The 25,731-nt window shown below is 39.9% G+C and overlaps 1 non-coding gene across 1 annotated transcript; it reads left to right on the top strand.

The window, feature by feature from the left end:
• Positions 1-752: 752 nt before the first annotated feature.
• LOC146632518 (U6 spliceosomal RNA) lies at positions 753-860 on the top strand. The gene has a single exon (XR_014906228.1). It is a non-coding gene; the product is annotated as a U6 spliceosomal RNA (small nuclear RNA).
• Positions 861-25,731: the final 24,871 nt, after the last annotated feature.

The following is a 25,731-nucleotide window of genomic DNA, read 5'->3' as shown; positions in this document are numbered from 1 at the left end:
CAGGACCTTCTTGCTGTGCGGCAACAGTGCTAAGCACCGTGCCACCGTGCTGCATTGCATCTTTCGAAAGATGCAACTTTTAATTTGAAGACAAACCTTCTGGTTTGATCTAATTGTTTTAAGTTTCCGTACCACTCAGTAGGTAAGTAAGTGTTTGCAGAGACGTTGGGATCTTCCACTCGAACTATGGGCGACCCCAGCAACCTGCTAGCAAGCAAAGCAACTGCAAGGTTTAAGAGCAAAAGACAGTTTGGCTCTGTCTTTTGCAAACTGCTTGCAATCAAAGCCTGCTCAAACATGATTGGTGAACAGAGCTTGGACTACAAGCACGGCATATTCTTGCCCTTTGCCTACAAATTCAGTTGCCAGAGATTAAACAGTCAAGACCTCAGCTTCATGTGAGGGTAATTTTGACTCATGTCAAGAGCTTAAAGATGAAAAGAACTGTGTAGCAGGAAGCACTTCCACTTGCATTTAGTTAGTCAGCCTAACCGCTGTGTGCATATGTTTTAAACTACTCTGACACGTTTGCCTTTCTTACATGAAGCACACAGCAGGTGGTAGCTCTCACAAGTGGAAATACTCTGTTTGGTTTAGGGAAGGAGATTTAGAGTTTGGAGGAGGGAGTACACATGGCACAAACTGACTCACCAGGCAATAAGATACGCGATTGAGCTTGGCAGCCTATACCACTATGTCATCAACGTGCAATGTAGGGCGGAAACGCTATTGTGGCGGAGGGGGTGGTTTGTGTGCTTGCTTCGGCAAGCGCGTACGCTAAATTGGATACGATACAGAGAAGATTAGCATGGCCCCTGCGCAAGGATGACACGCAAATTCGTGAAGCGTTTGTGGCTCAGCTGCAGGGGAGGGGTGGAGCAGCGGATTCAGGGCGTTGTGTCAGCGGGAGGCTGGTTGTCACAAACAGCAAGCATCTTCTAATCTGGCCCTCCCTGTTTCAGTAGCCGCCAGGCTCGGAGGAAGACAGCCGATCGGAGCGGCTGATAGGAGCGGAGCTGGCAGCGGGGATCGAAATGACAGAGGACAGACACTGGAAAGTGTAAAATAAAATAAAAGTTGCACAGAACAGCCATATCTGGGTCGTGTCAGGTCCTTTTACAGCTATATCATGAGGCCAGAAACTAAAACAGCTATTTTTAATTGTTGCACTTTGTAGCATTCAAGTTATATATAAAACTACTTTTTAAAAAAAGGATCTGGTGTGAGTGCGAACATTGCAGCACAACTTGATAAAGACCACGTTGAAGACCACGTTCAGTCTGCCAAATGCTAGAAAATGTATAAGCCTCCAAAGGGCACGTTCCTCATTCCAGTGGTGGAAAAAGTATATTTAAAAACGACTACACTTTTTTCTAGCCATTTTCTACTTGTACTCTGTTACAACTCAAAGAAAAAAAAATGCAAATTCTGTTTGATTACAATATATCTGACAGCTTTATTTGTTACTGTGCAAATCATCAGACACAACGCTCCATGGATTCTGCTCCAAAGCAGGGCCTCTGTGCTCATATGCATCAGACACTAGGGAGCGAACAGGTTAAAGACCCTTTAATGACTTCACAGGACATCAGAACATGCAGCTCACTCGAGTAGTGCATGTGTGAAAACAGTGTTGATATTTTTCTTTTTTTGTTTCATTTTGTGATTTCTGTGGAACTGAGAAAAAAAGCTATCGCAGTTTTGTTTTGTTTTTTTCTCACTGATTTCCTGTTGTTACGGAAGCCCCACCTTTTATCAAGAACATGCTCACCCCAAATAAAACCACACATCCTCTCCAACGTTGCCTTTTATGTTTTTATTTCATCCTTTTTGATTTATTTTTGTCTTTATCCCCTGCACTCTCTTTGTGTCATTTTCATGCTCTGGCAGCTGAATGTGGAGCCGGTCTGTTGTCTAGTTTAAGGGGCATGTGTGATTTTTCATGCTGTGGATATCGGATGTGAAATATCTCCCTCTCTTCCTGAGACCCTCTGCTCATTAAATCAAGTCTGTGAAAGCTCCTGGGGGGTGGTGTCGAGGCAGGGGGCTGGGTAGGGGGGCACCTGTGAGCCATTTGTGGATCTGACCCCTAATTTTGAGAAACCCCCCGCAGTAACGCAAGACTTCTGGGAAAGAGAAAAGTTGAGCTGTGCTTTGAATGTAGGAGGCCTTCAGTAGCTGATAATGACATGTCTGCTGAGTGTTCAGCAGTAAACAAAAAAAGGGTCTTTAAAAGCCATACAAGAGAGTGAACTAAAATTATCACATGGTTTAAAGGTAATCCTTAAGACTGTGATACAATGGGTACCCCGGAATACTCACTGAACTGATTCGGTTTTGTCACCTGTGAACAATGAACATATTTCAACTTTTAAACCATCATAAACTGGAAAATTTCCATAACTTCAGATCAATAAGTGAAGCTTCTGTGTCATGATCTAAACCTCCAAAGGTGCAAAAAAAATGCATCTTTGTTTATTTTGCCTGTTGAGCAATTCTGTGGTAAATGTGGTTAAACTTATTGTTATTTATTTGTTAGTAGCTAAATGTAAATCCATTCATCTCCAAGGAGAACAGATATGCTGCATCGGATTTAGCTACTTGCTCACACACCTGCTTTCTTTGGCTAAAGTAATACAATATTATTCAGTAACTATTATTGCAGGGCAGAGTGGTGCAGTGGTTAGCAATGTTGGCTTACTATTGCCTTCATTTCCACTATTTGGCTGGGGTCTTTCTGTTTGGGGTTTCTTCTTCTGTGCACGTTCCTCCTGTGTCTGATTTAGAAAATAGATTTTCGATGAAATAGATATTCATCTCCCCCAATAAATGGAAAAAAATGGATAGATGGAACAATATCTTTAATTATAAGCTAATATGGTAATTAGTAATAATTAGTACAAATCCAAGGTATGCAAAAAGCATACATAAAACACATTCACTTATATGGTTACATTTAACATCCCAGTTGACCCCATTTCCCATTTTGCGAAGAGATGTTACTCAGAAATCTATTTCTTTTTTTTTATCTGATTGATTTTTGTTTTGTTTGTTTTGTTTTGCTCTCTGTTTTTCTGGTGATATTCTTCTTATTGTTGTTGTTGCTGTTGTTATTATTATAACTTTAGGACTTTTTGGTAAGTTTGAATACAGCAGATCCACATCAGTAACATCTGCTCTTCTCTCATCCTAATTCCTCATTATTTCTTCTTCATATCTTTCATTGACCTCATGATGGTTTCCAGTGAAGTCAACCTAAAGTTAGGAAAAGCCTGGACTGTGACAGTCACTGAGTCTGTGTGCACTGAAAAGTGTTACTTGTTCTTCCTGCATCACAAATGAAGGAAGGCTGCTATAACCAACAACAATGCATGCTACAGTACATGCAGTAAATGCAAACCAGTTCTTATTAGCATTTTTCTGAGTTTCATAACTTGAAACTACTTAAGCATAAATCCAACATTGAACATAGCATTATGGTAAAATGGGATTACTTGTGTGCATGTGTGTGTGCATGTGTGCTATCTTGACCCTTCAAGCACATAATTCCCTCTTTGGAGTTTTCCATTGCAGTCCTGAAGAAATTCCCACGCCTTCTTAGAAATGACTGAATGGAATTCCTCAAGCAGCTTTTCTCATTCTCCTTTCCTTTTTTTTTTTTGTTGTTGTGACTGCAAGAAGGCTGCAGGCCTCCATTCATTCTCTATGCTTGTCTTTCATCTCCCTCTTTATTCTTTTATGCCCTGCTCCTGCTCTCATAACCTGTGCACATCTTGTCTCACTTTCTCTATTCTTCTTTCTATGATTTTTTTTCTCTTCATTTTCCTTTTCTATATTTCTTTCTGCTATTATGGTAACTGCAGTGAGAGTGAACCACTTTAAAGCCCTGCTCTCTTCCTGTAAGATTTCAAGGCATGTTTTCTTCTTGTTGCCATGTTTTGACTTTGACAGGAACTTGCTGCAGCCATGGAAACGGAGCAACCTCACTTCACCTGTTTGCGTATATGTGTGTGACCGCAGACCACAGACATACACTAATACCCACATCTGCAGATCTTTTCAGGTTGTTCTGTGATGTTTGTGTGCTGCCAAAAGACAGCAAGCTGCAGGGAAGCTTCCTGTCTGAAAGGAAGAGGCCAGAGTTGATTTTGTACTTCTAGGAAACCAAAGTAGTTTTATCACATCAGAGACAACCGGAAAGAGCTGTAGTATGAGGCTGTAGGAGGAGCTGCTGAGCATGACTTTATTCCTTTGTGCATTTATTTAATTTTAAAGTTTAATGTTGTGTTTTGTGTTTGCTTCTCGCATCAGAGCTGAACAGGTGATGGAGAAACAGGTTTACCTTTCAGGTGACATGAATGAGTTGAAGGGAAGTTATGAACTGTTTCTGAGAGACAAATAACACCAGGATCCTTTTCTAAGTAGCTGACAGCTGGTAACTGTGCAGGGGTGGATCTAGCAAAGTGTTGCCAGGGGCTCATGTAGGGCATTAAAAGGGAAAGGGGAGCACAAAGAAATACTTTCTTATTCTCATTTAAAATGTCTCACTTCTAAAAAAATAATTATCTGAATCTTTCAACAAACAATTGATAGATTGATACATATATACCATCAGAACAGCACATCACTGTCACAACAGCATTTGTTTTCATTCAAAGGCTTTATGGGCCGGTCTCTAGTCAAAATGCCCGGACCAATTTTTTGTCCCAGCCCAGCCCTGGTGAGCACCTCTTTAAAAGCACAAACGTCAGCATGTTAAATGTTAAAGTTAATTTTAATAGAAAACTGCTAAAAAGAGTTAACTTTCTCCTCCATAGTGGTGTGAGAGACAAAAAGTGACACGGAAAACAATTATTTATTTAACTTTATTGTTGCTGCTAAAGTTGGTTCAACAAGCAACTGAATTATGAGGTGCACTTAGTTTCTCACTCAGCATTTCTGCATTTTTGGCTCAGTGTTTGTCAAATAACACAACATGAGAGTACATTGAAATACAGGTTAAATTCTAATGAGTTTTAAAGTCAACATTTGGTATGACCACCTTTATTCTTCAACACAGCCACAGCCTCAATACATATTGACACCTATTTGAACATAAACTGGATTCACAGATTTTAGGTCTTGTTCTTGTATAATTTGGCGTGTTTCTGCCTTTTCTCCTTTGCTTCTTTTTTTAAGTCCAAGACATGTAAGACAAACTTTTTTTATACATACAGTACAAACTTTATTTTTTCTCTTTTAAAGTCCTGTAAAAACAATTTTTATAAAGCAGCTTTTACTTTGCATTTTAATGACTATTTTGTGTGTTTTCACTTTTTTCCAGTAATCTATCTGTAAAGCATTATGTAACCTTGTTTTATAAAAGTGGCATTAGAAGTAAAGCTTTTCATGATAATTAATAACTGTGACTAGATTTTCCACTTATTGTGACAATACCAATACTCTAATTTTATATTTCCAAACTAATATAGAAAATGCAAACACAGACACTTCAGCGTGTCCTGGTTCCACAGGTAACATCTTGCATATCTATCATCCAGGAGGCATTTTAGTAGAATAATTACATCAGACTACAATCTACTTTTTAACTCTGATGTGCTAGCAATTTTTTTGGTCCAAAGGTTCCCTTATCTTTTGTCTTGTCTTCCTTTTCTCACCCCAGCCGGTCGCAGCAGATGCCCCCTGCTCCCTTAGCCTGGTTCTGCTGGAGGTTTCTTCCTGTTAAAAGGGAGTTTTCCCTTCCCACTCTAGTCAAGGTGCTTGCTCATAGGGGGGGGTCATATGATTTTTGGATTTTTCTCTGTATGTATTATTGCAGGGTCTACCTTACAATATAAAGCGCCTCAAGGCGACTGCTGTTGTGATTTGGCTCTTTTTAAATAAAACTGAATTAAATTGAATTGAACTGAAAGGGTCCATCTACAACACAAAGTTTTAATTAATATGTTGCTGCATGGTTTGGGTAACTTGTTCTGAAAAACAAGTAATCCAGATAATTCCCACACTGAAATCTTTGTTGGCTGAGTGATTCTTTTCTGAAGTATTCCAAAATTTAGTTCCCAGGAAATCGTGAGGCTATGTACCGTTGTGTATGAGATTTTAAAAATGGTATTTAAGAACATGCAGCACATGAGTAGTGAAATTATAAAAGCATTAACATGACAAGACAGCGACTTCAGTGAATGCAGTACAACAGGGGTCCCCAATCCCAGTCCACGGGGGTCGGTGTCCCTGCAGGTTTTAGATGTGTCCTTGAGCCATCACAGGTGATTTAAATGGATAAATTACCTTCTCAACATGTCTTCAGTTCTCCAGAGGCCTGGTAATGAACTAATCATGTGATTCAGGTGTGTTGACCCAGGGTGAGATCTAAAACCTGCAGGGACACCGGCCCTCGTGGACTGGGACTGGGGACCCCTGCAGTACGTGCTTGAACCCTGAAACAGGTTTATCGTTACTTTGGGATTCATTTTTAAAACATAAAAGTAGATGTTGCTGTTCCTTTTTGCACAACAAATCTATATTCAAGTATAATTTTTAAAGAAGTATAACTCATTCATTTTCTTTATTTTACAGCAATTTTGCCTTTTTTTTTAAAAGGGGGAGTTTGTACACAGCATCTTGCAACAAATTACATAATTTAAAATAGATAAACTAGAATACAGATAAAGAGTTACTTGGGAAAGCTAATAATTACCTATACTTCAATGCCTATGCCAACTGTATATATAGAAGTAAATGTGTAATGTAAAGTGTGGAGGAACTGGACAAAAAAAATCGGCCTTATCAGCAAACCTCCCCTGTGTACATAAAGATTAACCAAACAAAAGTTCTGGAGCCAGCGGTACTTCCATTAGCCACATCTCTTCACTAAGTTAAGTCATCTGTCAACTCACTTGAAAGGGCAAGAAGGCACTCCCACATTTCATAAAGGTAGGTATTACCCAGAAGGCCATTCAACTGTACTATGTACTCACAGTCTGAGGCAATATGTACTTGTGCTGTCAGTAAACTGAGAAAGGTTGGGCTTTGTCAACCTTTCTCAGTCACAAATGCTGGTCTTGCAGTCAGGAGTTGGAGCTATCACAAAATATGATATTTGCCATGATATTTGTATTTTTTAAAAACAAACAAACCAAAACTTTCACTCAGTATCAATTTTAGCTTATTTACAACATTGTTTATTTGGATCAAGATGCTCAACACAGAGGGCAATAAACCAGTCCAGTATGTGAACTGCTAAAGTGTAAAAAGGTAAATTTATTTTCCAAATAGTTTACATTGTAGAAAGACAAAAGTCCAACAATATCTCTAATCAGGTGAATGTCAAAACAAAAAATATATATTTATCTATCGTAAACCTGCAGTACTCAGTTTGGTGCTCTGTGTTAGGTCTACAAACTAAAGTTACTCATTTAGGCCAGCTACATAATACGTACCTGCAAGTTAAAGGGCAGAGCAGTGTGTTTTAATGAAGCATCTATTGTTAGATCAGAGCTCAGTGAACAGAAAAGTAACAATAGTAGAAATAAGAAGCCTGAGGATGAGAAGAAGTTAATGATTACATTAAGAATTAAATCTGGAAAAGTTTGGTCAGCTTCAGTACTTCAGTCAACAATGTAATGGCCTAACTGCACTTATGTAAGTGACAGTAAATATGACAGTAAATACACAGATTCACGTTTGTTCCATCCTTCACTCAGATTGAAATCAAACTAGAAGCATTTCAGAAGCTCCTGCATAAAGTCTTATTTTTTCTTGCCTTATTTTGAAAATTCTGTCGTTCCTCTTCCTTACCAGAACTTGCATAAAAGTTTGAATTTTTGTTTATATTTAACAATTAAATGGTAAGAAAATGTTTGTGTTTTCAGTACAACTTCATGGTGATTTTGGTTTATGTTTCTAGTAAACTTTTTTTAATTATACAAAAAGATATTACTTGGAATAATCAGGTGGAAAAAAGAAATACCTGCCATTCCTAAAAGCTATTCATCCATCTTTAATAATCTGCCTGTCTGCTGTTATTATTTCAACATTTTCTCTCATTCACTCTTATCTTTCATTTTCAGTCACACATTAAGAAGTCTGACCTGCTGGCACATGCCCTAACCCTTAACTGCACACACGCACACATGCAGAAAAATCCCATGGGAATCAGTGTGTGGGTGTGTTTGGCTTGGCAAGCTCTGCATAATTTCATTTCTTCATGTTATCTAATACACAAAGAATAGAGGTGTACATGTGTACCTGAAGTCTAAAGAGACCAGGAATTGATGCCAAAACCTCTGCAACACCTTTATTTATTTATTCCCAATTTCATCACAGCATTTAAACACAACATTTGTTTGAACATATTTCACAAGTCTTTTGCACCACTTGGCAAAACCAGAGCTGAACTTTGCACACGTTCACGCACACGCACAACAGCTTCCTGTGAGTCCTAGAAATATGTCAGATTGCTCAGCCAAAACAATGAAAATGCTCGAGAGGATTTTGTTTTGCCCAAAGTTCAGCCTCTCAGGCATCTCAGATTCTCCATCCAGGAGTTCAAAGCAAAATCCTTCAGTATTAATGGCAATATCCTTTCTTTGTGGGTATGTCACATCTAGGGTTGCCAACCGTCCCTTAAAAAACGGAATCGTTCCGTATTTAGAAACAAAAGTACACGTCCCGTATTGAGCTAATAAGGGACGCACTTTGTCCCGTAATACAGTGAGAATCAAAAGTAGTCTATAACTTTTAATGGAATTAACGCTTTGTTTGAAAACATAATTCCCAGCCCCTCTCCTGCTTTGTGACCAATGAGCTGACAGCACACTTATGACAATTCGAGTATGACAATTCAGATTACCGCTCATCTCATTGGTCGAGGAAAGGTCGCTTGCGGAGAAAATACCGGAAGACAACAGATGACCACAACAAGAAGCATGGCCAGCAGGGAAACAAACGCCGACACTGCGGTGCAAGTCTCGGATGACAGTACCAGAGGTGTGGACTCGAGTCACATGACTTGGACTCGAGTCAGACTCGAGTCATTAATTTTATGACTTTAGACTTGACTTGAAAAAATGTTCTAAGACTTGTGACTTGACTTGGACTTTTACACCAATGACCTGGGACTTGAATTGGACTTGAACCGGTTTACTTGAAAAGACTTGATATTTTACCCCAAATATAAAATTTAACATGCATATTATATAGAGATTGAAAATGTGACGTCATTCACGGGTAGAACCGCAAAGGATTCTGGGAACTCGTGGCAAGCGGTACTAGCGCACGCAGGCTTTCAATTAAAATCAGTTATACAGCGATAAAAAGAAACACAAAAATGTCAAGAAGCTGTTGTATTATTAACTGCAATAGCCGGTCGCATGACAGCCACGGGAAGCCGACGGGTAAAGAGATCGGTTGTTATCGGATTACGTCGTTGAAGAGAAATTGTTCAAGCCATGTTTCCGAAGTAACAAAGACGCGACGGATGGCCTGGATTGCAGCCACTCAAAGATCAAATATAACATCCCAGAACACTCCAGCTCACAGGTTAGTCTGCTCCAAGCATTTACACGAAGGTCAGTGTTTTTTAGTAGTTAATACGTCATTTTCATAACATAATTGGTGATATAGGTTACAAGCAAGTCTGGCGCTGAACAGAAATTGTCGCGCTATGCTCCTTTATTTATTGTGCATAAATAGTGAATTGTCCTGACACAATATTGCGTTTCGCTTCTGTTATTATGGTACATTGACAAAAACATATACTTTTATTCACAGGATAAAACAGGTTTTTTGTATCACTAATTGTCCAGTACGATTACAGCATACAGTATTATTGTCACTGCTACATTTCTGTGATGGGTACCAGAAATTATTTCCACTACTAATTAATTACCGTTGAGCTCAAAGGTCCTATTAATAAACGGTTAATGAATGTGTATTTATGACGACGATTTGTGAGACTGGTAAACTTATGATACGTACGATGGTCTTTCGTTCTACACGGTGCAGTTCAAGGTCCTGTACCCATCCGTCGGTAAACTGTACCTGGGCTTGTTGCAGTGACCTGAAGTTACTAAACTTCATGAGTGTATGCACTCACTCCAAGAACCGTGTAATTATAAATATGCATATAAATATGCTACGATGAGATAGCTGACTTCATCTAACTAGCAAATGTTGTCCAGGCTACGTTGGTGATACAGTTTTTTTTAATGTGTATATTTTTGTCATGCGATTTTAAAGCTGGTCCTACAACCGCATCCAAGAATAACATGCAGCTTATCTCAGAACTGTCGGTGAAAATTATTCTTGGAGCTAGGTTTAATTGAGCTGCATTTTATAGAGGTGCAATTTCACAATTTGTGTATATTTTCTAAGTTCACTATTTTGTCATGTGTTGAGAAAAACACAGATTTAAAAATTACATGGTCTAATATTTACATTTAGCATATAACTGCAACATTATTTTTTCGTTGTTTTTTTTTTTTTTAAAGACTCGAAAGGACTTGAAATTCAAAGTTTCAGACTTGTGACTTGACTCGGACTTTTACACCAGTGACTTGAGACTCGACTCTGACTTGCCTGACATTACTTGAGACTTGACTTGAGACTTGAGGATAAAGACTTGAGACTTACTTGAGACTTGCAAAACAATGACTTGGTCCCACCTCTGGACAGTACACCTAAAGCTGGGCAGACACTGTGCGATTTTTTCAGTCGCGCGATTCAGCTCCTGCTCAAACTGCACGATTGACTCGCAGAGGTTAGAAGTTCGTAGGTCACGATGCAGGGTCTCATTCCAAAACGCCCGATGCTCTGATGCGACCTGAGTGCTCACACTGTGCCTCCATAAAATGAAGGTTATAACAGAAAATCTGTCGCTCGCTCTCTCTGTCTTTCACTCACACAGACACACCACCACCATCAACTTTGCTAAATTGCTAATGAAAAACATTGATCAGGCAGCTGTGTGAGCGGCTGTGGTGACACCCTCACGAGCGATTGATGATCGGGAGCTGGTCGTAAGGTGTTAATCGCTTCTCGTTACCCCACGTATACTACACGATGCACGATGAAGGCCAAAATCGGTCCGATCACTCAAAAATCGGCTCAAAATGGGCCTAAAACCGCACAGTGTAAGCCCAGCATTAGAGCAGCAATGTTTGTTCCCCTCAGAGAAAGGGAAGAATGGGAAAAGGAAAACACCTGGCTGGAAAACGTTAATATGGGCATGTGCAGTGAATATCAGCGCTATGTGGCCAGAAGTGTGATAATATAATTTATTTTGTGTAATAAACAACTGCAAGGATAGATGATTACAACAAATAGATGACTAATACATAAAAGTAATACATAGATGAATAATGATGATGAGTTAAGATGCGTAATCATGGGAACAAGCGGGTTTACAAACAGGAGCAGCTGATTAGCATTAGAAAAGCTGAAATAATACCTCAACTGAAGCCAATTGTACTAAATGCACTAAATGTGCACTGTTACAAGAATATTTTTCTTTCTATTGTTTTCTATTATTTTAAGTTAAGCAGGACAGAGTTCTTTTAAGAAAGATTTACTTATATTCTCAAAAATTAAGCATGACAGGCTTCTGTTTAAGAAAGAGACCTGTTTTATCGTGTTAATGTTGTCATTTTGAGCTAAAAATAAATGGCTAAATGATCATTTGTTTCACATGTGTTCATATCACAAAGAATAGAATATGCATCTACTTAAATCAACTTCAAGTCAAATGGTTAAAAAAATAATTTCACACACAAAAAAAGAGCTAGAAAATTCACCACACTGGGAAGGGTGAAGACAACTGGGTCGCCCGGCCCTGGCCACGAGGTGTCCCTTATTTATTTTTCAGGGAGTTGGCAACCCTAGTCACATCATGTTCTTGTTATCAGAGCATGTTTATAGTAAATTATTCTTGGAGCCTCCTAGGTTTGGGTCACAGATTCAAGCAATAACTAAATGATGTTTGTTAATAAATGTAGTTTTGTGAAATCTTAATGCAAACAGTTACACAAACATTCTGATTTATACAATGGTGAGCATTCAGTTAGCATTAGCATTTGCAAAACGATCACTAGCTAACTTTGGCTAGCAGCAATCCTAATTTTATAACATATTAATTACATGGTATAAATAAGGAAAACCCTTGAAATGCTTTTATATGAAAAAGGGTATTTTTCCCACATTGCAAAGCTATGACATCACAAGAACTTGACTGGTCATTTGCAATTTTGATCCTGGACCAAAGTTAATGATGTAAACGCTATTAATGACGTTGTGCTGTGACAGTCATGACAGACTGGGGGTTTGTCTGGGATTCATTGCCCAGACTTCTCTAACTCAAAGAAACTAATACAAGATTCACTTCCATTTTAACCTAATCATTTATGTCTGCTATATCATCCTGATTATCTCACATCAGAGCAATTCAGTAGTAACACAGCCTATTTATCTTGCGCTGATGGATGGCATTACCTTGAGCTCCAGTAACACTGTGAGTAATCTTGGAGTCATTTTTGACCAGGATATGTCCTTCAGTGTGCATATTAAACAAATATGAATGACTGGTTTATTCCACTTGCAAAGCATCTCTAAAATAAGAAGCTTCCAAAATGATGCTGAAAAACTAGTTCATTTATTACTTCTCGGCTGGACTTCTGTAATTTTTAGGAGGTTCTCCTTAAAATTCCCTGAAAAGCTTTCATTTGATTCAAAATGATCTTGTGAGTGTACTGTATAAGGACTCTTATATTGGTTTATCTTTGCTGGCTTTCAAGGTTTCAAATAATCAATTGTATCTTAAAGACCTCGTAGTACTGTGTCATTTCATCCTCAGACTGTGGGCTTATTTGTGGCTCCTAGAATACTTAAAAGTAGAATGGGGGGGAGAGCCTTCTGTTTTCAGGCCCCTCTTCTCTGGAACCAGCTCCCAGTTTGGATTCAGGAGACAGACACCTTCTCTACTTTTACTATAAGGCTTAAAACTTTCCTTTCTGATAAAGCTTACAGTTACAGCTAGATCAGCTGACCTTTAATATTCCATCAGTCACGCTGCAGTCGGACTCAGCTGCTGGGGGATTCCCATGATTCATTGAGTGTTTCATCTTCATTTACCTGTTTCAGTCACTCTGTTTGTACATAACTCTGGATTTAATTATTAGCTATTATTAATCGCAGGCTCTCTTCCGCAGCATGTCTTTTGTCCTGTCTTCATCCCCTCACCTCCAACCAGCTGCAGCAGATGGCCGCCCCTCCCTGAGCCTGGTTCTGCTGGAGTTTTCCTGTTTAAGGGAGTTTTTCCTTCCCACTATCGCCAAAGGGCTTGCTCATAGGAAGTCATATGATTGTTGGGGTTTTTTCTGTTTTCTCTGTATTATTGGAGGGTCTTTACCTTACAAAATAAAGCATCTTAAGGCCTCTGTTCTAATTTGGCACTATATTAATAAAAATTGAATTGATTTGCTACTGTCTTTCAAATTGTACTGACTTTAAAAACTATAGCGCCACTGCAGACACCGCCTACTCTGAAGCTTGGTTTCAGATTTAACAGAAGTTAAAGCCTGGACTAAGATTATTAGTGCTATTTAAGCTTTACATAATGTATTTCACATGAGATGGCTGGCTTAAATGTTTTCCATAATGAAACGAGCACTATAAAGGAAAAAGATTCGTGTTTTTTTTATTCATCTTTATAATCATGGTCTCTCTGTTTTCTCAGTTTGATAGTAGTGTGAGTTTTACTGACAGAGTGATGCCTCTGTCATACACCGGCACGGCTCTGTAAACAGTGTCCTGCCCTTTCTCATTGTTCAACATGGGAAAGTATTTAAGAGTAGGAGTGAATCACACTGTCAGCTCTTCTGGTATTCAGTGTGTTGCTTATGTTCAGTTTCTGTGGAAAAGAGAAAGATAATAAAGTCAGAGTCAACTTTACTCTGAAGTAAAGTTTAAAAACAAGTTTTAACCATCGTGTAAATGTTATACTGTGCCTTCTTAGGATGTTCATGCACATCTTAAAATAATTCAACCTAACAAACCTTAAATTATGACGATATAGATGCCTGTCTGGTAAGTCTCAATAGTTCAGTCTTAGATGGAGCTAAGCTAGTCATGTCTTAGTTATCTGACCAGTCTGGTAGATGTTTGAGTTTCAGGAAGGTTTTGCAATCCTCTTGAACTTTTATTTCCTTACTCACACAACTGACTAATCCTTCAGTCGCGCAGAGCTGTCCCTTACATATACCACAAGTCTATAAAAGGTTTAACCAGTCCTTCAGGTATTTGTCAAGTCCCTCAAGTTGCACACTTTTGACTTGAGGGACTTGCACACTTTTGACTGGTCAACCACACAATATATGTTTAATCCTTGTGTCAGCAGAGTTCACAGTTAACCAAGCCACAGTAGTAGCTAACACAAATCATTCTCAGTTCATCAGAAACTGATGACTGATGGATCCAGTTCACTTTAACTTGAGGGGTACCCCCTTTGTTCCATTTGTACAGGGTCCACCCTCAGTAAACCATCACTGTTTGGTTAACAAATAATATATATATATGACAAAGTAGGTCTGTCTTGAAAAAGAGATTTTAATATTGTGAGACCTTTACTTGTAAAAATAAAGGATAACAAAAGCTACGTTCTGACCTTTTACAAATCTCTTGAATATTTCCTTTTCTGCTGACACACAGTTTCATCCTTTTCCAGAGTCCAGTATACAGATGATGTGATTTCCTGGCTGTTGATCTACTTATGATGACATCACAGAAAATTGGCAGGCACACGGATATCTCCACAGACCCTCAGACTCACCATCTGATAATGAAACTTACGTCAATCAGACGCGAGCAGACCCTAGAAGAGTCATGGACACAGAATCTGTAAGACCTGTTAAAATCTGCATGGTGACAATATGTAAAGAGTATAGTTAATCTGTTGGCACCTTCAGTGCTACTGAGTGGGCATCATGAGCTGGCCTATCTGGAAATTAAAAGTATTCCCAATAGTGCAAACCTGTCTGAAGTGGACTATCTATGTCTATCTGGCTTCAGAATGTGTGTCCAAAGTTCACGTGTAAACTGTAGACATTCAAAAAGTTTATCAGACACAGAACTATTTAAGCCCGTCGCACTTTTAACCACGACTTTATCATTTTATCGGCTAATTCAAACACTGGGTCATTGAGTGAGGGACTTGATTTTCTTGGTCAACAGCTGTTTGTAATCTATGAACGACAAGCTGTTCAGCTCCTTCAGAACCAAAATTAAAATTTTCCGCAGGAAAATGTGTTGTAATAGTTTCTGTGTAGATAACAGGTGTCATGAGAACATCACTGCTTAGACAAAAGATCACGTGTTTCACAAAATATGTAAGTTCTGGAGTGATTCTAAGTAATTTACACAGAAATATGGTGTGGGAAGTTATATAGATATACTTGTGTTGTATGGGGAGTACGGTCTAACGCAGGGGTGAATCACATGTCCCGTCATGATTTGGAGCTTGGTGGGCCTGGAGCAGGTATAAATCCTCCCCGTGTGTGTGTGTGTGTGTGTGTGTGTGTGTGTGTGTGTGTGTGTGTGTGTGTGTGTGTGTGTGTGTGTGTGTGTGTGTGTGTGTGTGTGGGAGAACTCCTCAGGGAAGTCTATTAGTTTTAAAGGTGTCACTCAGGAATGGAAAGTAGCACATGGGCGTAGACGTATATCCCACGATCCTCTGGGACCTAGTTTTAATTTCACAACTCAAATGACACACACTGTTATAGATACATTGTTACTGACTCACTTGTCATCAATATCCTCTTCTTTCTTTCAGCTGCACACTTTTACTCTCGTCTTTCCTTCTACTTCTTTGGTTACCGTTTTCCTCCTCTCTGCCACCATCTCTTTCCACTTCACTTCCCCTTCCCTCGTTATTTCTCTCCCTCTGATGTACAGATGAACAGTTTGGACATAAATTTTCCCGTGTACATCTCTGTAACAGGCAGTAACTTGCATGGCGGGTGTACACGCTACGTTAATCTCCTCAGGCTTTACGGTACAGCTTTATTACAGCTTTTATGTGAAGGATGCCTTTGATTCATTATCTGAAACATTGCACAACTTCATACACTGCAGCACATTGAATAAATGTAATTGCAGAGACCTCAAACAATAGCAGAAGATGGACGTGTTTCAACCTTTAGGACATACATTAATCTACTTTTAGATGTTGAAAGACTGAAGAGAGTTTAAGTTTGTGTAGCCTGGATTAAAGGTAATTGTTTATATCAGATTAATCACACTTGTATCATCAGATGATTCAAGAAAAGACAAGTTTACACCAAGTAACACCCTCAGGGCCAATGTGAAATTGCATTGGCATAATGCTTTTACTTGATGGTCACTTAATGCTGGCTTTCATGCAACAACTGCATATGAATACTCAATTCATATGCAGTCATATTCCCAGAGTTTCACAACACTGCCATTATAACCTGATATTGGTGAGTATTCCTCTGCTGGTACTTTCTTGTCTAATAGGTTTGCTGCAGAACCACTCTGCAAAGTCAATATATAGCAATGTCCCACTTGGTCAGTGCAAATTTGCAGGTCAAAGTTTGACGTTTGTTCAAGTTTGACCTGAAAGATCATGCTGTGAGATAAGAATTCTCCAGAAACAGGCGCTTCAGTCGGTTTGAGCATTCTGGTGCATCTAGTTTAGTTCTTTAAAAGCCTAAATGCCTTCTCCATCCACATTGAAAGTGTAAGTTTAATGTATTATTTGTTCCCTGACTGGTTCTTGGATGGAATTTCCACCTCAACCAATAAACATTTGCTTTATTGTTTTTTTTTTTTTTATACTGTAGGTACAGTTTTATTTGATGTAGGAGATGTCTATTATGAAGATAGTACATGTGCAGTTTTTAGTGAAAGCATGAGGTTAAAACATGTATTAGATGAAAGTTATTGTTAAAAGATGAATGTTTTCATTTTTGTCCGTTTCCTTTATGTCTTTTTGTTTTTCTCCTCTTTGTTACCTTAATGGGTTTTATGGGAAAAACATAAAATGCGTTGCTATGTGAGGACGGTGGTTTTCTCAGTTCACTGGGAGAGCTACAGGTCTGAAGCAAGAAAGCTACACTTATTAGTTAATCAGGGTTTTCCCTCGTCACTTAGCAAGTTGTGTTTTCTGCTATGGGACAATTTCCTGCACTCAGAACACGCTCCGCTGCCACAGGGAGACGTAAAGTGATACGTGCAGAGACACATTATGGGCCCCTTTACTTCCTCTGGTAAGTGCAACCATGATAAGAGTCTGGAAGTACATACTGTGGAGGCATTTGCAAACCGTGAAGACATTGCACAGCGAGGAGGACTTCTGGCTCTTCCTGCTCCACCTGCACCTGCCCTGAAAGGCCATGTGTCTCTAACAGTTCACTGGACATTATACGGGATTCATCGCAGCTGTGTTTTGCAGTCATCTGTCTCATGCACGTCTGGTCAAACACATACTGTATTTCAATCAATACAGTGGTCTACAATGGCTCCTTACATGATAGTTGCCCTCCCTTTCTTGAGGATCCTCCAGCTCCACTTTCCTGGCTGTCAGTAAATAGAACGAAAATCTCCAATCTCCAACTTTTATTTTCCCAAACAATGTACCAAAAAAGGAAGTTAAGGCATCTCTTCTAGGCTTTACTTCTTTAATCTTTGCTAAAATTTCCAGCCCCTCTGAATCACATTACACCTGCACAGGAAGAACAATGAAAGAAACCTGTTACTAGGAACTTAACTGACACTATTAAAAATGTTGTTTTTATTTCTAAAAATTGCCCACACTTTTCAAACCACTTTCAAATCCTGGAGAAAAAGTGATTTATTTAAATAATAATAAGACCTGCTGCTTCTGCCAGCTTGACACATGCACGCATGCTGTAACAGATGCCGGCTGCTCTTGCTGCCTTATTTGGTCGTTCCTGTGACACGCTGCACTGATACACGTGAGAGTTTCAAGACTGTTCCTTTCAGCCAAAAGATCACGTTTCAGTGCACAACTGCACACAGACATGGACACACAGAGCGTGCACGTAACAGCTGCTGCAAGCCAAGATATTTCTCCGGAAAAAAGATAGTCGAGAAAAAGAAACTAAAGGAAGCAACTTAGAAAGGAAGATAGGGGAAAAGGTGAAGGGAACAAAATTAAAGGAGAGGACAAAAGACAAAGAAGGGCCACTTCAAGTTTATTATATGCATGCACTTTAACTTTTTTGCATGTTATCTAATGTTAATTAAAATTACTCTGAGAGTCAAAGTTTAGATCCATTCCTAAACCAATACATTGCATGAAATGGCATGCAAAAAAAACAAAAAACAAAATATCAACAAAAAACACACAAAATGTGTTCAAGCGCTTTCATGATAGCAGGGTGTAGATAGAAAAGAAGGAAATCTTCAGCGCTTCAGCACAGCAGATGCAACCTGCCGTAAGACACTTTTTTCAACACAGAAAGCAATGAGCTTAACCCAAAGAACTGAAAAAAAAAAAACATGGAAAAGGCTCATTTTAGTGCAGTGAAATGGCTGGAGCGTTATGTAGGTCTTCAAAATGCATATTAGCATTATTCACACGATTGGCATTTGACAGCAAATTTTGTGGCAGTTGTTGCGTCAATTTTGATGAGACCAAGTTTCCTCAGTACACAGAAAGCATCTCCAGAAGAGGAGATAAAAGCAGAAAGAAAGATTTGATGTAGAAAGATTTGCTGCTTTTACTCAGTGGGAAAGGAAAACACCAAGTGACGCATCTTTACAGTGGGAGCAGACTCCAGACAAATACATACTTTCTTATCTTCTGTCCACAGCACAGCTTTCTCGCCTTCAGGGTGACTGCAGGTACAAACATAAAACAGAAAGATGTTGTGAAGCAGCTTCTCTATGCTTAACACATTGGGAAGCTTGAATGAATTATTTTTTTTAGTTTATCAGTACTTGTGAGTGTGCATTTCTTTCTTTCTGCATAAACCTTTGTCCAAGAGCAGTTTCCTGATGGTGGAATCTTGTGAGTGTGTGAGATGTGTCGAAGTATGTGATCAACAGTGAAGAGGATACAACCCACCAAAAGTAAAAATGAGAAAAGGATCCACAATGTAACCTGTCTACAGCTTCAGCTGGACCAGTGATGGTAACAGCTCTCAGAGCATCATTTGCCAGTAAAAGTTGGCTAATGCTAACTATTCAATTCAATTCAATTTTATTTATATAGCGCCAAATCACAACAAAAGTCGCCTCAAGGCGCTAACATGGTGACAAGCAAGCTAAAGAGGCACCTGGAAACCAAACATGCCTTCAGAGATAAACTAGATTTACTTCAAAAAAAGCACTGAGTTTCATGCAGAGACCCTTGGGCTGTGAAAATGGAAATGAAGTGGTAACAAAATATCATGCTATATCTATGGCCTGTCAAAAATGGCTTTGTCTGGCAATACAATCAAAAGAGGAAATGATGGCATGTCTGATGACAGAGGCTATTCTGCAGATATGATGGCCAGACGTGCAATGGAATTTTGGCTTTCTTTGGTCTGCATGGCTCTAATTTGGTCAGTGTTAGTTTAGACCGTTCAGTACACATATACACATGTATGTTCATCCACACTCGCAAAAGTATTCCTTTCACTTATGCTTTTCAGGAAAATTTTCTACTCTATATGAACGACGGCAGTCTTGATTAAATTCATGAAATGACAGAATTTTTCTGTTTTTTTCTGCATGGAAGAACCCTTCCATGATATTCCTGGAAATCAGTGAGTGGGAATTAGATAATGGATGTAGCAGAGGAGCACACTGCACTCTCCGGACATCAATCACCATATAAATGTCAAAAACAGCTGAGCTTGCGGCACACATTCAAACCCACAGCAGTGCACACTCACACACATGCACACGCAGCAGATCGATGAGCAAACTGACAACACGGACATTTTTAGATACATAAACACAAGCGAAGAAACAAGCAGGAACACACATCGCCTAGCTCTTTCACGTCAGGTCATTTATTCACATAAAGCAGACACGTGCGCGAACACAAACACATACACACGGCTGGCCTGCGCATGCTCCCACCTCTCAGCTGCTTTCAGCAGATCGCTGGAATTTCAGAGTCAGCAGGCTTGAAACAGCAACACATTCAGCTCTGGATAACAGTAAAGTGTAGCATTGTGGGTTACAGTTTCAAAATCACTGCAATGGCTTTTATTTTTGCTTTTATTTAGATACATCCAAGATATGTTTTGAGATTTATGATGAAAAAATGGTTTTGAAACATCCACTCTTCTATCATAGAGTGGATGTTTCAAGCCGAAATCTGCACTTACATTAACAAATTATTGCAAGCTTGCGTAAGCTGCATACAAGCTCCCAGCGATGCCTGTATTTCAATCTGCTAATGACATCATTTGTAATATGTGATGCTGCAACCATTTTAAATGTCTGTAAACAAGGTTACCAAAATAGTCTTATGAAAATCCGCCCTTGGGTCTCAGTACAAATGTGTTCTGTGTTTTCCTGTGGGAGGGAAGCTGAAGCCTGCAGACCACCACAGGATACGCCAGGACATGCCCAGTTTCTGTCAATAGAGAGAGACAGAAGGAGACCCTGGTATTAATTAAGCTCTTTTTGAGTTGAGCGGAGAGAGAGAGGGAGACAAAGAGGGAGGTCTCGCTTGTCTTTTCCTTTCGGGCAACTCAAATTCAAGTCACAATACTGTTAGATCTATAAGCAGTAGTCAAATATAGACATCATCTGCAATCATCTATAATTATACTGTATATATGTATATATTAGGGGTGCAACGATACACAAAATTCACGGTTCAGTTCGGTTCGATACTTTGGTGTCACGGTTCGATATTTTTTCGATACAAAAAAAATGTTCATGCCTTTTTAATTTGTCATTTATTAAAATTATAAATATATATTTTAACTCAAAAGTACAGTTTTTAAATTTAACCCTAACCCTTGTGCGTGTTTTTTATTTTGACAGCGAATGCGCACCTGCGGACCACTTATGTGCAGCCCTGGTTATTTAGCTCGTCATATTGCAGCCACAGAAATTCTTTTGTCCATGAAACCATAAAGCTGCACTTTCTTTTTGCCTTATTGTCGTGGTCTGGGTGGTTTTCCACAGCATCAGCTCCTCCCCACTGGGTGGAGTCTTTGTTGCTCCTCACCTGATGGCAATCGTACCAGCAGTATTTATGACCGGTGCACTCAACTGGTCTTCGCCAGATTATCTGCCAACTTTAGTCAGTTCTCGGCCTCACGTCCGTTCCTTGGTGACTAATCGTGTGTGTTAACCGAATCTCTGTTTTTTCTCGTCAGCCTCTGAAACCCACCTACCAAGCTCTCCTGGATACCAGTTGCTGCCTGCCTCCCTGCATTGCATGCAGCACCCGCCTGGACCTCTCCTGCCTCCCCCCTCCACGCAACCCCCACCTGCAAGCTTGTAAGACAGCTCAGTGTACTATCCTTGGATTCACTCGCAAACCTCTGTGGGATTCCCCTGACTGCTCTGTCCTCTGTTTCAGTGCCCTGGCCCGCCACAGTTTCCCCTGCCCAGTACCTGCACCCAGTTATCCCTGCCATCTAGTTATCACCACAGTATTTTTCTCTCGCCTCAGACACCTAGTTTATGTTCATTGATTCAGTCTGCACTTTCTGTTAGCCTCTGAGCATTGTAAGAATAAATCTCTTTTCGTTACACCTCACCCCTGGCCTCCGGTTTTGAATCTGCACTTGAGTCCATCCCATGTCCACGGGCCACTGCGCCTGACACTTATAGTCTGATTTGTCATAACTTCTCCTGCTGCTTTTACACACGCACTCACATAAGCTCAGCGATTCTCTGCGCGATCAACCTCTCACATGTTTAAGCTTGCTGCGGGAGATTTCACTTGTCATGTTTGCGTAGTAAGCTAACAATTAATAAGACGATGTCAGAGGAATTGGTGCGCAAATTATCACTCACCAATCAGTGCTGTCGCTCTCTATACACAGTTCGCACGATTGCAAATTGAAAGCAAAAAACAAGCGCAAATTCAAACACGATTTCAATATGTCACATATTGGCAGTGGCTCACCGATGCCAATGACATAATTACCCAGCTACATTTCTGAAAGAATGCAAAAGCATTGACATATATTTTTCCTTCCTACAATAGCCCGACGGGCAGGGCAGAGATAGATTTTGGTAGCCCGACTGGAAAAATCGCTAGCCCCAGGACGTCGGGCTAGCGATATTGCGAGCCCTGTATCTGATTGAGGAATCACTCATCTTTGGAAAAGAGAGTTTATTACAGAGAAATGTCTCTTTCCAAAATAAAAGCTATACTATCCGCTTCTTCTGGGCTATATTCTCAGCAGCATAAGGAGAATCATGTGCTAACAGCTGTCTAAATGACTCGGCTAAAGTTAGTAGCATGCTTGCTTTTTTTTTGTCTGCTTCCACTTGTCTTTGCACTAGGATGATGTCGGCGTAAATGTGCAGTCATATTCGTTGTGTTCCCACTAGTGCTTTCAGGTTAATCTCGTTGAAATGACCTTAACGCCACAACGCGGCAAATCTCCGTTAACGAGCTACCGCCGATCGCCCGTGCATGGGGCTAGACGGCCAACACGTTAACAAGCTAACTGCGCTAACACACTAGTTCCCACCCATGTAATTGAGCATTGCATGGCACATCCAACATACTGTTTTACTTTAGTCCATGACTCGCTTACCTTCAGGGTCATACGTCACATGAAAACCAAAATAATTCCAAACGCCAGATCTGAATGAGGGTGGGGGAGGTCCATGTTGCAAGGAGAGCTTAACTTCTCTCTCGCTAGCTTGCCCTGCGCTCTTCCTTCTGATGATGCTGTCTGTGTTGAGCGCTCAGTGAATCTGCGCACGACAGTGCAGCCTAGGCGGAGTAGTCGAATGCAGATTCACTGAGCGCTCAACACAGACAGCATCGTCAGAAGGAAAGTTGATAAAATAAATTACAAATGTTGTATTGTTCGATACATATGCGTACCGAACCGAAAGCACTGTATCGAACGGTTCAATATCGATACGAATATCGTTGCACCCCTAGTATATATATGTTTTCCTGTGTAACTGTATTTAAATATCGCTAAATTGTGGACCAAAATGCAGACAAACCTCGACCTTTGGGGATCCCAAGCTGTACTCCATGATGTTCCATAATCTTCAATTTTATTTTGCGTGACAGGTATATTCATGGCTCTGTTCATCAGACAGAAACACAGACAGTCAGAGAGAAAAGACACATGTCTGGGCATGACTCGAAAAAAGAGAGACCCTCTCTTTGTTATGAGAGGGACAGACGGGGTAATCGGAGAGGGTGGGAGGAGAGAGAGAGCGACAGGAAAAACTGCAGATGAACTCTTCATTGTCTCTGTCTGACACGTGTGCGTGAATGAAGACGTGGATGAGAAAGAATCTCATTAAACTGTTTAATATGCCACCTTTTATTTCTGATGCACAGTCTGGCTGAATTATCGGGAACAAAAGAAGTCAGCAGTGTTGTTTCACTGACCTCGTATGGATGTGAAGAACTGACCTTGCTTTTTGTGTTTGTGTCACTGGGAGTTAAATCTGGGGGAAACACGCAGAGGAAAAGGAAATTTCTCTACTTATTTGTCTGTCAGATTGAAGGAAGGAAGGGGTTCGTCACGATAGATATTACAGGTCAAAGGTCATGGTCAGGGTTTATATTTGGATATGAGGAAACCTTCACAGGGATGCCAGAGTCGGGGATTCCCCTTTTGCTGATCTAAAAGATTTAGATCAGATTATACTTTTTTTCTGACTCACTTCTAAATTATCGAAGTGGAGAAGTCACTTGTGAAGACACGGTGTCAGACTGTGGAATCTTTGGTCGTGTCAAAAATAAAAACAGGATATTCTAAATTTCTGACTGCACGTGTACTACCACTGCTCTTCTGTGTCCCCAGGGTCGCTGCCAGCAGACAAGCCCCAGGGGCATCGCTGTGTGTCGCTATGTTCACGACTGTGTCTACACTTTGAACTCGCAAGGAGTTTGTTAAATACTCTGTTTTTGTTGTGTTATTGCTTTAAAAAATCTACATCATGCAACGCCCGCTTCAGCTGCCGAAAACCAGTCCGACCTTATCGAGATGAACGTAGCACTTGAAAACTTATTAACAATGTATCTTTTCTCCTAGTCTACCAACAGCAAATGTAATGAAGGCAAAGTTTCCAGTCAGTCACTGTAAGTCGGTTAAAACTGTAAACTGCCAAATTGTTTCAACACATTGGAAGATATTGTAACACTCATAAGGAGGCCCAATAACCTCAAACGTTACAACACGCAGCCCACAAGTGTTACTTGTGCACACTGCTTGCAGGTCTCTGGGTTACTGGGTAAATGGTGCAGTTGAAACGCTAAAACCAGTTTGCTGTAGCTTTGTTGTTTGTGTGTTGCTGCAAAAGTCAGAGGAGATTCTGAAGAAAGATAGATCAAATTTTAAGGCGTGTGTTTGATTAATATCTCTCTCTCGCCTAGTGAGAAAGAGGGAAGTTTGGGAGAAGTGGCAATTTTTTTCTCTCCACTTCTGGATAACAGAAAAAGTCCAGCTGGCAGTTCAACAGGTCATTAATTGTTATTTCCTGGAGAAGGGGGGAGCTGTTCTACATTGGTGGGAGCTGCAGTACCTTTATTAAGGTGTTTCACTGGCTTTTGTTTACAGTTTAAACTATTTTTTTTTTCATATATGTCCGTCTAACCTGCACTGTAAATATGCTACACTAAGCCAGTGCTGAACGGTCACACTGAGGTAAAATGTCTCTCACAGCTCAGATCTGGGAGATGATGTGAGTAGTTTAACAAAGACGAAATGACTGAGACTCTGAAATTGAACTGATTGCATTTTAAATGTGTTACAGACTGAGTGTAATCTGATGATTGATATATTACTCACTGGGAAGACCAGAGCAGATCTGCCCAAAGGTAGGTAGCCTCTGTAACAAATCAGCAAACCGTGTCCAGGTCAGAGTCCACGTGCACAGCACCGTGGACCTTTAAACTGTTTAGGATCATGGATCCGGCCCAGACTACCTTACTGTCTTATTTTGTCCCAGCACGATCTGTATTCCTCATTTATAATGGCTCATTCTCCCAAAAGTACACTCAATACAAATTAAAAAGATTATAAATCTGTGAAACATTAGATCTTTCTTATATTTCTCTTTACTCGTAAAAGAGAAATATATATAAAAATGAAGTTATTACATCAGTACATTACATTACTTTAAAACCTGAAGGCAGGAGTCATTCAGTCTCTGTCAGGTTCCAGCTGGTAATCATATGTAAATTTAGGATTCCAGTTTCAATTAATGACAATTTGGGTAAATGATGATCAAACAGTACAAAAAGTGTTAATTTTTTTAATCAAACGATTGTACTGCCTGTGATGATGGTGATTGAGACGACTTATTTCTCCCATCGTGTTTTTTTCACATAAATCTCACCGTGAGCACGACGCACACTCGTATTCCTCGGTCCACTGGATGAAAACAGAGGCTCTGCTTTTTATTTACCCGTTACCGTGGTTAATCTTGGCATCTGAGCCCCTCTGATGATGGCTTTTTTCTCTACTCAGGCATGAACTTCATCATCTCTGAGTTTATTTTTAAACTCAGAGTTTGTTGAACCTGCTTCCTGGA

The sequence above is a fragment of the Diplotaxodon limnothrissa genome, linkage group LG5, assembly GCF_057381915.1.
Source record: "Diplotaxodon limnothrissa isolate DT_005_m linkage group LG5, D_limnothrissa_male_GT1.1, whole genome shotgun sequence".
Lineage (NCBI taxonomy): Eukaryota > Metazoa > Chordata > Actinopteri > Cichliformes > Cichlidae > Diplotaxodon > Diplotaxodon limnothrissa.
Note: the sequence above shows the minus strand (reverse complement) of the source record. Positions and strands in the feature narration are given on the sequence as shown.